Source organism: Mytilus trossulus, unplaced genomic scaffold, assembly GCF_036588685.1.
Source record: "Mytilus trossulus isolate FHL-02 unplaced genomic scaffold, PNRI_Mtr1.1.1.hap1 h1tg000110l__unscaffolded, whole genome shotgun sequence".
Lineage (NCBI taxonomy): Eukaryota > Metazoa > Mollusca > Bivalvia > Mytilida > Mytilidae > Mytilus > Mytilus trossulus.
This window is the reverse complement of record NW_026963297.1, coordinates 3,010,560-3,026,071: the sequence shown is the minus strand read 5'-3', so window position 1 is coordinate 3,026,071 and position 15,512 is coordinate 3,010,560. Positions and strand designations below refer to the sequence as shown.

General features: G+C 31.6%; 1 protein-coding gene across 2 annotated transcripts in view; it reads left to right on the top strand.

The window, feature by feature from the left end:
- LOC134700031 (uncharacterized) overlaps positions 1-15,512 on the top strand; it is a 280,619-nt gene that overhangs the window by 239,683 nt on the left and 25,424 nt on the right. The window contains exon 1 of one of the 2 annotated variants that reach the window (XM_063561424.1): positions 9,878-10,233. The exons of the other annotated variant lie outside the window; for it this stretch is intronic. The gene's annotated coding sequence lies outside the window, so the exon portion shown is untranslated. Of the gene's footprint in view, positions 1-9,877; positions 10,234-15,512 lie in introns of those variants that run through there. 2 annotated transcript variants of the gene reach the window in all.

Below are 15,512 nucleotides of genomic sequence, written 5' to 3'. Positions count from 1 at the left end.
CGGATACCAATTTTAAAAGTCTTTTATTTGATCTGGCAAAGGTTCGAACCCACGACCTTTCACACTAGAGACAAGAATGCTATCTACGAGATTATCTAATTATATTCTCCCCTGAACAAATATTTATTTTAAATATTTTTCTAGAATCCTTGAAATTATAGAGCTACTATTACATGTCAATATTTCAATAATTAGACAAAAACAAAGTTCCATTTGTCGTTGCGTTTTTATTGATACTCACTACATATACTAAATGATAACAAACACCTGACAGAGACTATCAATAACAAAAATAGTAAAATCATTTATTATGGTTATCTAAAGCCATATAATTCGCAAAGTTTCTAATTCTATAATCTGACAAGTGAACAACCTGTGTATTTTTTATCTTGATCTTGATCTTTTAATTTATAACTGAAGTCGGTCGTAGCTGAACTTAAGCTCTTGCATATAAAGATTTTTATATTTTGTAACAAATAACTGATAATAATTAGTCATACATAGGTAACATATTTTTTGATAATGTTTTACACCAATTCCAATTTGTTCTCTCAGGGTAAGTAGGTACTACTGTAATCATTCGCCAGTCAACACTGAGGTTGTGCGTTCGAACCCCGCTCGTGTGGGTATACTCGAATCCAATCGTGATTGACTAGGATTGTGAGTTTTCCTATCTCAGGTCAGTGGTTTTCTCAGGGCACTTCGGCTTCCCCCATGAAAAACTGACCGCCACGACATAGCCTAAATGCGGTGCTTAAAAGTCGCGCTAAATAACCAAATAACAAAAACCAAACCATTTTGTTATACTAAACGTTTTAATACTGCAGTTAATCATAATGTGTGTGTATTGGAGGTACGCCCAGGAATTTTTCCATGTTGATTAGTATACAGTAAAACATTCGAATGCAACTTTCATTTTTCACATCACGTATCTTGAATTTTGACTTGTATGTAAGTTTTTTTTAAAGTATACACATTCTGTAAAAAATGGACGTATTATGATATTTAAACGTATGTCCGTCCGTTGTAAATATCAGATGCATGCAAAGTTAAAATACGGGTATATATATATGTTATTGTGACTCTAATTTGTTTTACAAACGGCACGCATCAGTTTTATCCGTTACCTTTTCCGTGTTATCCGTTACTCGTCTGTTGGTTGTCCGTTCGTAAATTCAGTCAACTAATATCAACGGACATGTAACAGAGGAGGAACGGACGAGTACCATACAAAATAGAAATCTACTAGACGGTCAATTAACAATCTATTTGTTAAACGAACGTTCACAGTTTTAAACATGCTCAAAGTTCTACACCTGGCGTTAAAGGACAAGTGATTCGTACACCGGACAAGGAACGGAGTCGAACGGATATGTTCGGACACGCACACACAAATCTTAAACATGCAACGGAGATAGACGGACGTCTAACGGACATTAACAGATTGAAAAAAAGTACCATTCGAGCTATCCGTTAATGTGACCGACGCTTAAGGACTTTTAAAATTATAGAAATAACTTTTCTACATCTTTGGTCTGTAACCTAGCAAAACCTAGTATCAGCAAAAACTAAGTATCAATATGTGTACAATTACATTAGCTACTGGTATGCTGACAATCTATTCTATAAAGTTAGATCATATAAATAAATAAATTAATTATTTACGGTACAAAGGTTACATATATTTTTTCCTTCTTCAAAAATATTTAGATCTTCTCAGAATTTTCCTAAGTTAATTTATGGCTATTTATAAAAAAGTGATAATCTATAAAGATATATATTACAATTTTAATTTACTTGAACAATATTAAACTAATAACAAAATTAAATAAGCGCAAGGGAGAAAATTATTTTCTCTCTTATAGCGGAATTGTTACATTTAAAAGTGATAGACTAGCACTGGCTACGAACACCTGTGTTGGGATATTATTATCATAAAGCTTATTAATCGTGAATAACTGAGGTAAATGAATAATACACAACTTGATAATTGTCTCTTCTCTGCTAAATAATGTGCATGCAATTCACTCTGATTTACTTGTGAGATCACCGACACTAATGATAATTACCTCAAAGTTAGAGGTTCTCCGTTACTGGGAAGATCATATCGGATCTGATCAATTTATTGGCTCCATTCCCCCACACAAGTCATCACTTCTCCTCAGAAAAAATGCATTGCAATGCTTCATAATTATCAAGACTACTAAGTACTTCAATATAACTTTGGACTTTTATTTGTTTGTGAGTGAATTTGTCGAGTTTATACACCAATAAATTTATTAACGAATATTGAAAATGCATCTGTCTTTTAATGAAAATCGCAATGCATACTCTTTTCATTTACACGTTATCATATTGTTAGATCTTCGAGAATTGTTATTTGTATTTAAAGTATTTACATACAAGGAATAAGATGCACTAGCTAGAGGGTCCGGTTAACCTACCATATATACGTATTACAAGATATCTTAGGGAAAGACACATATACTCTCTTGTTGCAGCAAAGTGTTTATTTTAAAAGCTCTTATCTTGAAATTATATATTTCAATTTATTTTAAGGTTAAGTTTTGTTAGATAAAACATGAACATGAGAGAAATACATCGGTACTGTTGGTCACACACCTGACATGTACAGCAATATAACTTGATAACCAGTCACTTTGATTGCAACATGTTTTATGACTGTTCCTACCATCATATCGGTCCTAGTAAAACATCAAGTTAATTTTGAAAGCATCATTAGCCTTAGGACTGTTTTGATTACTGTGTTTAAATTGACTTTGGGAGGGACAGCTACATAATTAAATTTACAATCAGTCCTGCACGATGATAACTTTGAACTCGATAATTCCGATTGAACCTAACCGAATAAAAAGATAACTTTTAGAAGGTCTAAGTACAACTACTGTATTTTACTTTGTTACCCATTATTAATTGTAAAATACAAATGACAGCAATTATGATACAGAGTGACTTCTAAATTATCTCCCCCTCAATTGAGAGTGCCAGCATTTCCTCTTTTAGTTCCAATTACTTAGCCGTCACTAAAACCAGTAGTTTTCATATCTCCGGATTGTTTGTAAAACAAAAATGTTTGACTGCAACTTCAAATACACCATATATGTTATATTATAGCAGCGATAAGATCAGTAAATCTATTACCATGAATACTCAAAAATGGGCTGTGTGATAGAAATAACAGTAACATTGGTGCACAATGACTACACATATTTGTCTGCATTAGCAAACAGTGCCAACTAGTCCTCCTTTTGATAAAAAAATAGTCACTACAAACCAGTAATTTCATATCTCAGAATGGTTTGTCGAACAATACTATTTGGCTGCAACATCAAAAACTGACAAAGAGTGGTGTTTAGTGTAAAACTAAAATGGCGGTATACATTAAATAAATTTATATTGTTTCTCATGCAGAGGATGTTTCTGTAGTAAGCGTCTGAGGTGGTTCTACCTAAATGTTAATAAAAAGAAGGTTGACATTCGGAAATCAAAACACAATTTCTTTATAATACCACTATAAAATGAATTATCCCGTGCAAAAGTACACTATAGTTTGAATAACATTAACAAATGAGCCCTTACGGGTATTTAAATATCGTTTTACGTTACTTGACAACTGAAATTGATATCAGTATTCATGATCGTCCTCTGACGAAGATAGATTTGACATTTACACAATGCTAACAGGTTTAAATCCACGAATTTCAATTTGTCATTTAGAAATGGTTTGAACTCTTGCAAAACTGTTGATACTGTGTGAATCCAAACTATCTTAATACATGTATGCATTTAATGGTTTGAGCGTAAGAGAATAAAATATTCTTTAGTTTTTTTAATTTTTGTTTAGCAAAAAATAAAATTGCACTTTTTATTAATTTTTTGGTAAGCTGAAATATTGTCTTTTCTATTGCAAAATGCGCTTTTACTTGAATCCTGAAAAAATCACTTCAAATAACTTATTAGAGGCCAGTTGCTAGTAAATAGTCTGAAAGGTCTTCTGCCACATTTATATACCAATTCTTAAAATATTTAATGTGTTTGATATACAGAGCAATAGTGTTAATGTGTAGTATTTACATTACGACATAAAAAGTAATACTAGTATTTGGGTTTCATGCCCACACCAAATTCTTGTTCCTCAATTTTGTTGAATAATCCTTCTACTAATTTCACTCTTCAGCTCTTCGAGGATATAACATTATCATCCTATTTACCGGAGTTAGATGTGGCAAAATAATTAACTCCCTTCCAAGAGGCCAAATTCATGACTTATGACGTACATAAATGCTCATATAAATACGGCATAGCTGCCTGTGAAGCATATATTTATTTTCCAAGCGGCGAGGTGTATATGCTTTCAAATGTCATGAAGTGGTGATAATGACATAGATTACGATCAAATCTGCAATTATAATTTTAATAAATTTGATATATATTATTATCAACATACTAGTATTATAGAGCTTTGTCATTGTAAATTCTTTTTGGATAGTGCTAAGCAGGGGTTTGGAGTCTAATGACTGATATAATTGCCTGTGTTACGAAATAAAAGCAACAGACGTTGTCTTTTTTAACGTAGAGCCATTCCCTTGTTCTCGAAAATGACTTTGAGTTTCTTGCATGGAGCGGGAATTGCTGAGCAACAAAGTTTAATGGGGTCCGTATTGATCAAGTATCGTTGGTTTATATGTTACACTGTCATTGCTATACTTTATTTTGTTGTGAACGGGTCAGAAATTGTTCTGCTGTTCCTTTTTTCCTTGACAAATCTTTCCCGGTTTTATAAACTTTAAGTTGTTTTCGTACTAATGATTCTTTTTAAATTTCTTCTATGACCATGCATAAGGGAGTTTTGTTTTATCTAATTAGTTTAGTAAAACCCCGTCGCATTTTTTTGCGCCTGAACCAAGTCCTGAAATGTTAATACTATGTACGGCCTTCACACGGTGGAAATTATGCTTTGCCTTCGAATTTGATTCCTCTTTAGTCGATCAGAGATCGCTGATTTTTTTTATTTTTTTTATTCTGTTTTTGTCCACCGTACAGAAAATGAGTTGATCTTTGTTTTTTCCTTCTAAATTTAACAATCCATGCTATTTTACTCTGTTGACAAGTTATACCATTGTCAATCAAATAAATTTTAAGCATTGCATCTCTTAGTGATGAAAAGCATTCTTTTCAATTTTTATTTTTGAGACGACCCCTCACATCTTACCTGTCGTAGTCGTGCTCAACTGTAGGTGTAGACAATTGTGTTTTCCTAAGATGATCCTTTATAGAATTGTTATAAATAATAAGTAATACATTGTTAATGTTCATGAAAAAGTAATTAAAAGTGTTTACAAAACAATTAATTGTGATTTACACTAATGACCTTGGGTGTGTATAAAGTAAAGATTATGACTTCCGTTGATGATCACATAAAAACTACTCAATCGCCGTCTTTAATCTTGTTGTATTTTCTTTTGAAAAGAAAGAGTGAGATAAAACAAAATGAAGAGGAATCTAAATTTTCTAAAATCTCTTGTATCCGAGAATAAACAATTTTGTCAACTATAAACGACATGAATAACGAAACTATTGATTGGAAATTACTCTCTCGGATAAAAGCCATAGAAACAAATTGTAACTGAAACAATTCAATAAGTAAAAATAATGTTATTATAATAATGAAAGACCATGACATACAAATACATTGATCTGTTACCAGAATATCGATCCCCTTTCCATATTTACCTGGATTTATTTTAACTTTACCAAGCTAAACAAGAGTTGTGTCCCTTGTTCTGTCAAACTTCCGGTTTTCATTTGAGTCGAACTACGTGTATCTCGAAAAATTTCTCTGGTCCGGCTGACTTCGAGATAACGAGAGTCGACTGTATATATAAAAAAATAGATATTGAATGATTTGCAACTTTTCACAAGAGACCAAAATGACACAGAAATTAACAAAATATTGTGACCATACGGCCTTAGGCACATATACCGCAAAGTCAGCAATTAAAGGCCCGAATTGACAAATATACAACAGTTCAAACGAAAAAAACAAACGGCCTTATAAATGAAAATAAAAATGAAAGAGAAATCAATTTTGAACACAGCAACAAACGACAACTACTGAGTTAATTTGTTCAGTAACAAAGATACAGAATCTTGCAGTGTTGTACATGTAAGCGGGAATCAAATCTTCCCCTAATAAGGGATAGTGGTGTAACACTATAACATAAAAACATTAGTGAAAAAGGTAAAGATTGCTTTTTTTTAGTTAAAGTAAAATATTATTTTTACTTTCATTTCTATGTATTACTGTGCATAACGAATCCCTTAACATCAAGTTCTCCATTCCATCTGTTACATTGGGGAATTCTTTGGACTGACGTATTAGACATAAAACTACATTTTCTCGTTTGAACAAAAAAAACAATCTCCGAGATTTTGTTTCTCAGAAGACCGTTTTGTACTGCAAACGCAAGACTGCGTTACAGATGAAGCGCTCTGACTGCTGACGTTTTCAAAACAAATTTGATACAAAATATTAATTGTTCATGAGCATGGTATAATCAATGAAAATGTCGACCACTGTTTACTGTATTCTATACATTTTTCAACATATAGAAATTTGTTGTTAAGAAGAAAGTAATTTTTTTTTAACATCGATATAACAATCGATTTATTATTATTTAGGGATGAAGCGTTGAGTTCTGAGAAACATTATGTTAAGTGTCTACCTTTTTAAAAGAATATGAAATATATATATACCTAAAGTTTTTCTCTGCGGTAACAACACATGCGATGAAAAATATTTCTTTATAAGAGGTATAATCGAATGATCTTGAAGTATTAGTACTATCATATGATTAAACCAATAACGATTTAATGGATTTTAATTGAAGAATGAGAATTATTTTTGATAGTCACCATCGCTTAGTAGTTTATATACTTTCCAATAACCTGTATGCAGAATTAAAAGGACTCACAAGTTATTGAAACTAAAGTTTCATCTTCACAAAATTATAATAATGCATCTAAAAAATACACACGGACAAGTCGGTGTTTTTTTTCTTATTGTAAAAATAGTTCACTCGATAAAAACTCATTGATTTGTTTTAACAGTAATCTTGTAGATTTGTGTCTTGTTGTGTCTTTTGGTAATGTACAAATTATTTAGTACGTTCATTTATTAACGTGTAATTTTGTTATTGTTTTGGAAAGGACGTTACAAAATCGTAAAACTTATGGCTGATCAATTTGTCATTTTGAACAATAAATATGTGTTACATAAAAAAAAAATATGACAACATGAATTTCGTTTTAAAGATAATAATCGGGATTTGATTTGAGAGAAAGCTTTTTAAAAATAATCCATTAATAAGGTACTTCATTTAATTTTAACTATATTCATTGATAACGATCGTGTCTGTTTTTTAATATGGAATGCTGGTTAACATGTCGACGTATTTATTGTATAGAATGTTTTTTTTACCGGCAACGACATCGTGTCACACAGTGCAAAAATAAAAAAAAAGTGCATAGGGGTTTGTCTTCATACTGTCATTATGTCATTGAAATATATCATGTTACGGAGATAAAACGGGTCGTTATTGAGGCAATACAAAATCTAGTAAATGAAGTTCTATCATGTTGGATTTAAACCGTTGTAGTAAGTTTATTAATGTGTATTATGGTTTCATTAATGGTGAACTATAGAAATTATAAATTCATCATTTTGAAATGATGTTCAAAATTTGATTTTTCATATGCTGTATTGTTAAAAAAGTTTTAGTAACGGTCTTAATTGATAAATTTTGTATGATATATACTTGAAATAGTACTCGAAGGAGCGAGAGGAAATGCCAAAAAATAAAAACAAATAAATAAACAATGAGAAAAAATAGCAGTAAAAACGATTCGCTATTTTTTTTCTGAATACTGATAGTTATCAAAGGTACCAGGATTGTAAGACGTTTATTCAAATCTCCATGTTTTAAATGTTTGTTAAATATGTTTGTTGATTATATAAAAAATCCCAAAAGGTAAAAGGTACTTATTATTTTGCTATAACTTTAAATTGTTTGACATACAGATTCTTTAGCATTTTTGTTTTACAAATATTTGTTTTTTGTGTGTTTTTTTTTATTATTCTTTATTGCACATATTGGTGTTTAACAATTACACTTGGTGTTCAGCATTTCATCAAGTTTCCCTGTTTAATTACCACTGAAAACCCAGGGAGAATATTCAGTAAAATTAACTAATAAAATACATTTGTTCAAATAATACCTGAATACATTAAACTATTATTATAGTTGTTACAAATAGTCTTTGATACTTCACATTTATCTGTAGTAACCTCCCCATCACAAATTTTAAAGTCATTTACATTTATATCCTTTTCCATAACAGTATCACCTACATATGTATGCAATAGATCGTTATCTGGAGCCGTGGTTCTATATAATATTGTATAATAGTTTTTAATCATTTATAAAATTTGTTCTTGATTTGTTGTTACCTCGTTATTTTAATTTCTGAGTTTGTTAATAGAATTTTTGACTTGTCGCTGTTTTTCTAATCCCAGAAAATAGGAATTATTCTTTTCCCCTAGTTCTATCCATTTCTCCCTTTATCTAATTTCAGCTCCCTTTGCTTTATATTCATAAATTGTGTCTAATTGTAATTCTAATTGTTTTATATCATTTGTTAGTGTTTCATCTTCTTTTAATTGTTTATCTCTGGTTGTCATTAAGTGTTCTAATTCACTTTCAAATTTTCTTGTTGTCTCCCTTGATAATTTCGATTTTCTTTTACAGTATAGAATAGATTCGTCTCTAATTTCAATTTTTAGATTGTCCCATAAAAGACGGATATCGCTACTGTCATTATTGATTATACGATTTTCGAACTGATTTATTACTCTGTTGATTGTGTTTTCATATTCAATATCCTTTAAGATAGAATTATTTAGTTTCCAGTAGCCATTCCCTCTTTCGGAAGCCCCTGTCTTAAAGTTTAAAACTATCCCTTGATGGTCAGTCCCTTTAATCAGTTTTTTACAATATTCAACGAGAGACTGAAATTCTTTTGCAATTAAAATTAAATCTATCCTACTAGCTTGTGTCTTATCCTTTCTTCTCCATGTAAACTGTTGTGTGATTTTATGTAAAATACGCCAAATATCTATAAAATTGTGATTTTTCAAAAGAACTTTTAAACTATTAACAGGCTCTGAAAATTTCGTATTTTTATTTAATCTTTTCCTATCTAAAGTCTTCAACGCTTCATTGAAATCGCCGGCAACTAGAGTAATGCCTATATAATTTTCTTAAATAAAATTGTTTACTTTTTTAAAGACAGAATTTCAACCAGTTCTATAATTTGGCGTGTAAAGACAAACTTAAGACAATATTACATTGTCCATTTTCACATTTAATAAAATAAGTCTTCCGTCATTATCGCAGAATTTATTTATAACCTCAATGTCTGCATGCTTGTTTATACCTATTGCTACCCCCTACTTGCCGTAGTTCCATGACTGACTGCAGTGAAAAATAAAATCAGTCTCCTTTTCTAGACTGGCCCTAGTTTCTTCATTTATATGTGTTTCTTGTAAAAGTGCAATGGAACACTTATTACGTTTAACCCAATCTATGACTCTTAATCCTTTTTCTTTATTTTGTATACCATTAACATTAAGTGTACATAAATTAATATTTGTCATTGTAATGATTAGTTAAAAGGTAATTTAATTTCGTTGACTTATCGATACGATCTATTCTAACATTAAAGTACCAACTTTCAATTGACAACAGGTAAAAATTTGCGACCTTATTTAATCTCTTGTCAATTATTAACCCGTGAAGTACGGACGTACCCAGGTACATACAATTTGTTTCATCACCTGTTACATTGTGTATAAAGCATTCAACATGTTCAATTTGGACAAATAATTCTTCCTCTATCGGTTTAAATGGATTACGTTGCAGTACACTAAAAAATAAGTGAAATACAAATAATGTGCGAGTAAGACCTTTCAAACATATGAACTGAGTATTTTGCAATTGAAAAGTGCTTTTGCATATGTCGCATACTATAGATAAGTCTGAACTTTGAATGGATTTAAATCCTGTTTTAGAATTCATACGTAAATGATTTTTTTGGATTACTTTTACAATTCTGAAACAGATGTTTTCTGAAGATGAGCACATTACTGATTAGGTAAGTAATTTTGGATATATACCCAAGATTGTTTTTATTTGTTTGTTTATAAATTACTTTGTTATCACTTGCAACAAAAGTTTTTTTTTTGGTCAATGAATAACTTCTGTTATCCGATAGATTTTCACACTGATTTGATGTTTCTAAATATAGCATAGAGAAATTCCAGTTTAAAAAAAAACAGCTGGTTGACTTTTTTTCCTATACAATGATAATACTTAAACAAATGATTATGGTAATGCAAAATCTGGTTGATCATGATTCGGAAAATAAACATTATCTTTTGACCTATTAAATAATTTATGTAACACCATAACTTTGTTTCTAATATTTTCAATTGACATCTTAATAATACAAACATTTGTATAGTAATGCATAACTTTAGTCTTATTAATAGCGTTTTCAACACCATATTAACTTTTTCATACCATATCTTGTTTAATAACATTCCAACATTTTAAATATTTCATCTTAACTTCGGTTAAACTCTGTATTTGAGCTTGATTTTTTTTCCATTTATATATTTTTTTTGTTTTTGTTTTTTTCAATAATGTAAAAACATTTGTTCAGTTCATTATAGTACATTTTTTCTTACAGTACATTTCAGTGGTAAATCATTAAAATACAATATTTTGAAATATTTTACAACAGTTGTTTTGACTATAAAGTGGTGAAATAGTCTATCCTTTTGATTTTTTAGGTGCAATGGTATCAGTAGGTGTTGGTGGGGTATGATTTCTTGCTGCGGTTCTTCTTGCATTTTTTGGAGTTCTCACAAATTTATCATTTGATTGTTGTGATTTGTCATTGCCTGAGTTACTGACATTTGATATTTGCACATTTTTTTGTTGAACCTGCTTTTGTATCACTGTGTTTGCTAGACCCATTACTATGTTGTGTTGGTTTAATTATCGATGTGTTAGATGTTTTGTCAGTTGTTTCAGACATTTGTTCTTTTGTCTGAGCTTCATTGGACTGTAGATTTACATCTGCACTTTCATTAACATCAACCTCTGAGTTTTCATCATTTTTATGTTCACTTTGAAGGTCAGTAGGGCAGTCCATCATTTTATGCCCACTTTCTTTGCAAGTTCTACAAACCAAATCATTTGGACATTCATATATCAAGTGACCAGGCTGCAAGCATTTATGATAAGTTTTTACATTGTTTTCATAATTGATGCTTCTGTTGAATTCAGGTTGTCCAGCATGGAAAACCCTAGCCATGTATTTGCATATCTGCAGATTTCTTGGTATGGTCTTGTCTAGTACCTTGCTGATTACCACTCTGTCAACAGTCTGGCAAGCAGTTAATTCGCCATTGACTCTCATATATTCTCGGAAAAGGTCTTGAATGTCACATCCTTGTAGAGTTAGAGCTCTGTGGATTTGTCCATCGTAAACGGACAGAGGGACATTCTTCACCTTAATACGAATAGTATTTTATTGAAGCCTACCAGGATTGCGAGGATATTGCGAGTACAGTGGCACCTGCCTGCCACCCAGGTTAAACCCTGTCACTAGCAAAGACAGTCTGTCCTCCTCGTTGTCCATATAGAGGCGCCACATTTCTCTGATCTGTTGAATACCTTAAATACAATCTGCAGGGACTTTGGTACCTATGGCATTGTATATCTCTACATTCTTGAGCCAAAGAGTTCTTTGGGGTTTTACTGAGCCATGTACACCTTCGTCTTTCAGAAAGATGGGTTTTACAAAGTTTCCGGTATTATTTCTTTGAGGTGTCTCAGATTGATTGTTTTCAGTTTGTTTGTTTTGAGTTTTACCAGTGACCTTTTCAGAAAAAGACGCCATTTTTTCTTTGTTTTGATTATGTTCATTCACTTCATCTCCGTCAGGTTCACTTTCTTCGTTTTATAGAACACTCAGTAGGCGTTTCGTACGATCAGCATTCATACGCTTACATATTGCTTCAATTTGTGGATCCATCTTACCTCTATTTCATTAATGATTAAACTTTTTTAACGGAGTACTATCTCAACGAGCCTTAGCAACAAGGGACATCACTCATGTAAAATATGCACCTTCTTTATAAACCTGCCCAAAGTCAGGAGCATGAAGTTCAACTGTTGTCGTTGAATCGTGTATGTCATATTTTTTTGGTAGATAGTTTATTTATAAATTAGACCGTTTGTTTTTTTGTTTGATTTTTGTTTTAAATTTTCACATGGTGGCCTCTTGTAGCTGACTATATGATGTGTTGAAGGCTGTACAGTTGCCTATACATGATTTCGTACATCCACTGCATTTAAACTCTGGTGGCAATTGGCAATCACACCGTATTTAAATTTATTTCAACTTCTATGTTGCGTTTTGTATACTGTAACATTGTGTATCTCAGTTTGTACGCATTCCTCGGAGCCCTCTTTTCGGAAGCCCTAGCAAAACCTCTTGGTCCGCGATAAAAAAATTAAGTACGAACTCATATAAGATAGCTCGAATTTCAACTCGAAATCTAAATGAGACTTAAATTCGAATCTTACTCAGACTCTACCTCAAAAAGTGACTCAGATTCAAAGTTGAAACTATAACTCTGCCTTTAGATGTGACTCAAACTAAAGTTCAACTCGAAACGCAATGCTAATTAGAACTTTAATTTTATAATGATGGCTTGAATTCGAAATCGAAGACTAACTCAAAGTTTTACTTAAACAGTAACCCGAACTTTAATTTGAATTCTTATTCGATTGATGGCTACACTCATAGTATACAACATTGTAATCTATCTAATTTTTTATCTATCTTTTTCCGAATTGATCACGTGGTTTTACCTCATCAAGTAATGGCATAACCACATCAAAGAATGACAGGACCACACCAAATGATGAAACAAACACATCATGTAGTGTAAAATCGTCAAATTGTGAAACATCATTACGTAATGTTAAAACCATATAAAGAATAGGCAAATCATCATTACGAAATAACAAAACCACATCGTGTAATGAAACAACTACATAACGTTAAGTCATATTCACATTAAGTAATGTTTAAACCAAATTGACTAATGACACAACCACATTTAATAATGGTGAAACCACATTGAATAATGACAAAACCGTATTGAGTAATGCCAAAACTATATCAAGTCAGTACGAAACCATGTCGTGTAATATCGAAATATCATTAAGTAATGACTATTCCATATTGAGTTATTTAAAAACATCATTACGTAATGTCAAAACCATATTAAGCAAAAACAAAATATCATCAAGTTATAGTAGGACAACATAACGTAATATCAGAGTACCACATAAGACAGCTGTGGCGTTCCATATAATGTAGTTGTTTCATTACCTAATGTGTTTTTGTTATTTCGTAATGATGATTTGCCTATTCTTTATATGGTTTTAACATTACGTAATGATGTTTCAATATTTGACGATTGTACACTACTTGATGAGTCTGTTTCATTATTTGATGTGGTCTTGTCATTCTTTAATGTGGTCCTGTTATTCCTTGATATGGTTATCCCATTACTTGATGAGGTAAAACCACGTGATCAATTCGGAAAAAAAATATATTTTTAGATATACTTCCATGTTGTATTTGCCTTGAATGCGTATGACCATCCATTTAATTAGTGTTCAATATAATTAAAGTTCGGGTTACTGTTTGAGTTAAACTTTTAGTTAGTTTTCGAATTCAAGACATGCTCAGGATTAAAGTTCTAGTTAGCATTGAGTTTCGAGTTGGACTTCGAGTTTGAGTCACATTTAAAGGCAGAGTTCTAGTTACAACTTTGAATTTGAGTCACTTCTTGAGGTAGAGTTTGAGTAAGATTCGAATTCACGAGATATCAATCCTGGTATTTATGACGAGTTTATTTACAACCACTTGGTCGATTCCACTTCTGGTAGAGTTTGTATTGCCCTAGGGTATCACGAACCCAGTATTCAGTAATTCTGTGTTGACATAAATTATCATAATTATACATTATTTACTAGCACAACTATGAATGTTTGAAATACTTAGGCTTTTCTTCATCAGGTAACGATTACTTGTTTTGTATTTTGCAAAACTTTTAGGAATTTTTGGTCCTTAGTGCTCTTCAACTTCGTACATGTTTTTTCTTTTAAACAGTATTGAAAGTCTTAGATGAGTTTTTTGTAGACAAAACATCCTGTAAAAATCCTGTACCTAGGAATATGGCAGTTGTTATCTATTATAATTCGTTTATATGTATGTTGGCATTTGTTTTTGTTGCACGTCAGTGTGTCTGTTGTTTTGTTGTTTTCCTTTTAGATAGTTGATGTGTGTCCCTCGGTTTAAGTCTGTTATCCGGATTTGTGTTCTCTCAATCGATTGATGACTTTTGAACAGAGTATACTTATGTTGACTTTATATAATGTAACAGATAGTAAAATAAGGATATGAACAAACATGTCCGCTAGGTCATACCTAATAAGGATAACCTTAACCGTTATCAAAAAAGACATATAAGTCATAGGGTTTTAGTAAACAACGTTTAAGTAAGATTGCAAAATGCAAAGATCATATCTGCTTGTTCATTTAAATTGCATGCTGACAAAATATATCTCGATGAAATATTATTTAATCATCATATCATCATATTATTCCAGTTGATAATGTGCAAAATATACCTTCGTGTTTTTTGTGAAAGCATATCGAGGCCCATACTTTTTAATTACGTTCGTTGTACAAATAGCCATACAATATTTATAAGTCAATGAGGTAGCATCCATGCACAATAGATAATCAGACATCTGATTCTAGTTCCATAAAAAAAGATATTGTGTAAGTTCGTTTTAAGGTCATGATAATGTGGGAAATATAAACCGTGTGTAGCATGGAATGAGTAGTAATATTATTTGGATATGATTCCCTGTATTTGTTCCAGTAATTTTTTTTGCTGTAGACTATTCATTTACACAGGTTGATAGTACGGATAATTTATTTAGGGCTAGCTGTTTTTCTCACTTTTTGAACACAACCTTTTTTGCAAATTACTGTAGGACAAAATTTACATTTTCATCATGTCCTTGCTAAGGATATTTTCACAGTAAGTACTAGTCCAGCCCATGCATTTCCCAAATCACCTTACGTGAGACAGATGAATAGAAATATAGTCATTTAGATTTTTATCCGATTGCCCGTGGTGCCCTTGCAAAAGTAGGGTGTCCGTTTTGCTTTGCGGGATGAGCAGGTACTCAGCCACGACCATCTTCGTTTCGGACAGTCTCTATAACAGGTTGAACATAGTGTATGCATTGTGGATTTGTTCTTGTCCTTAACAT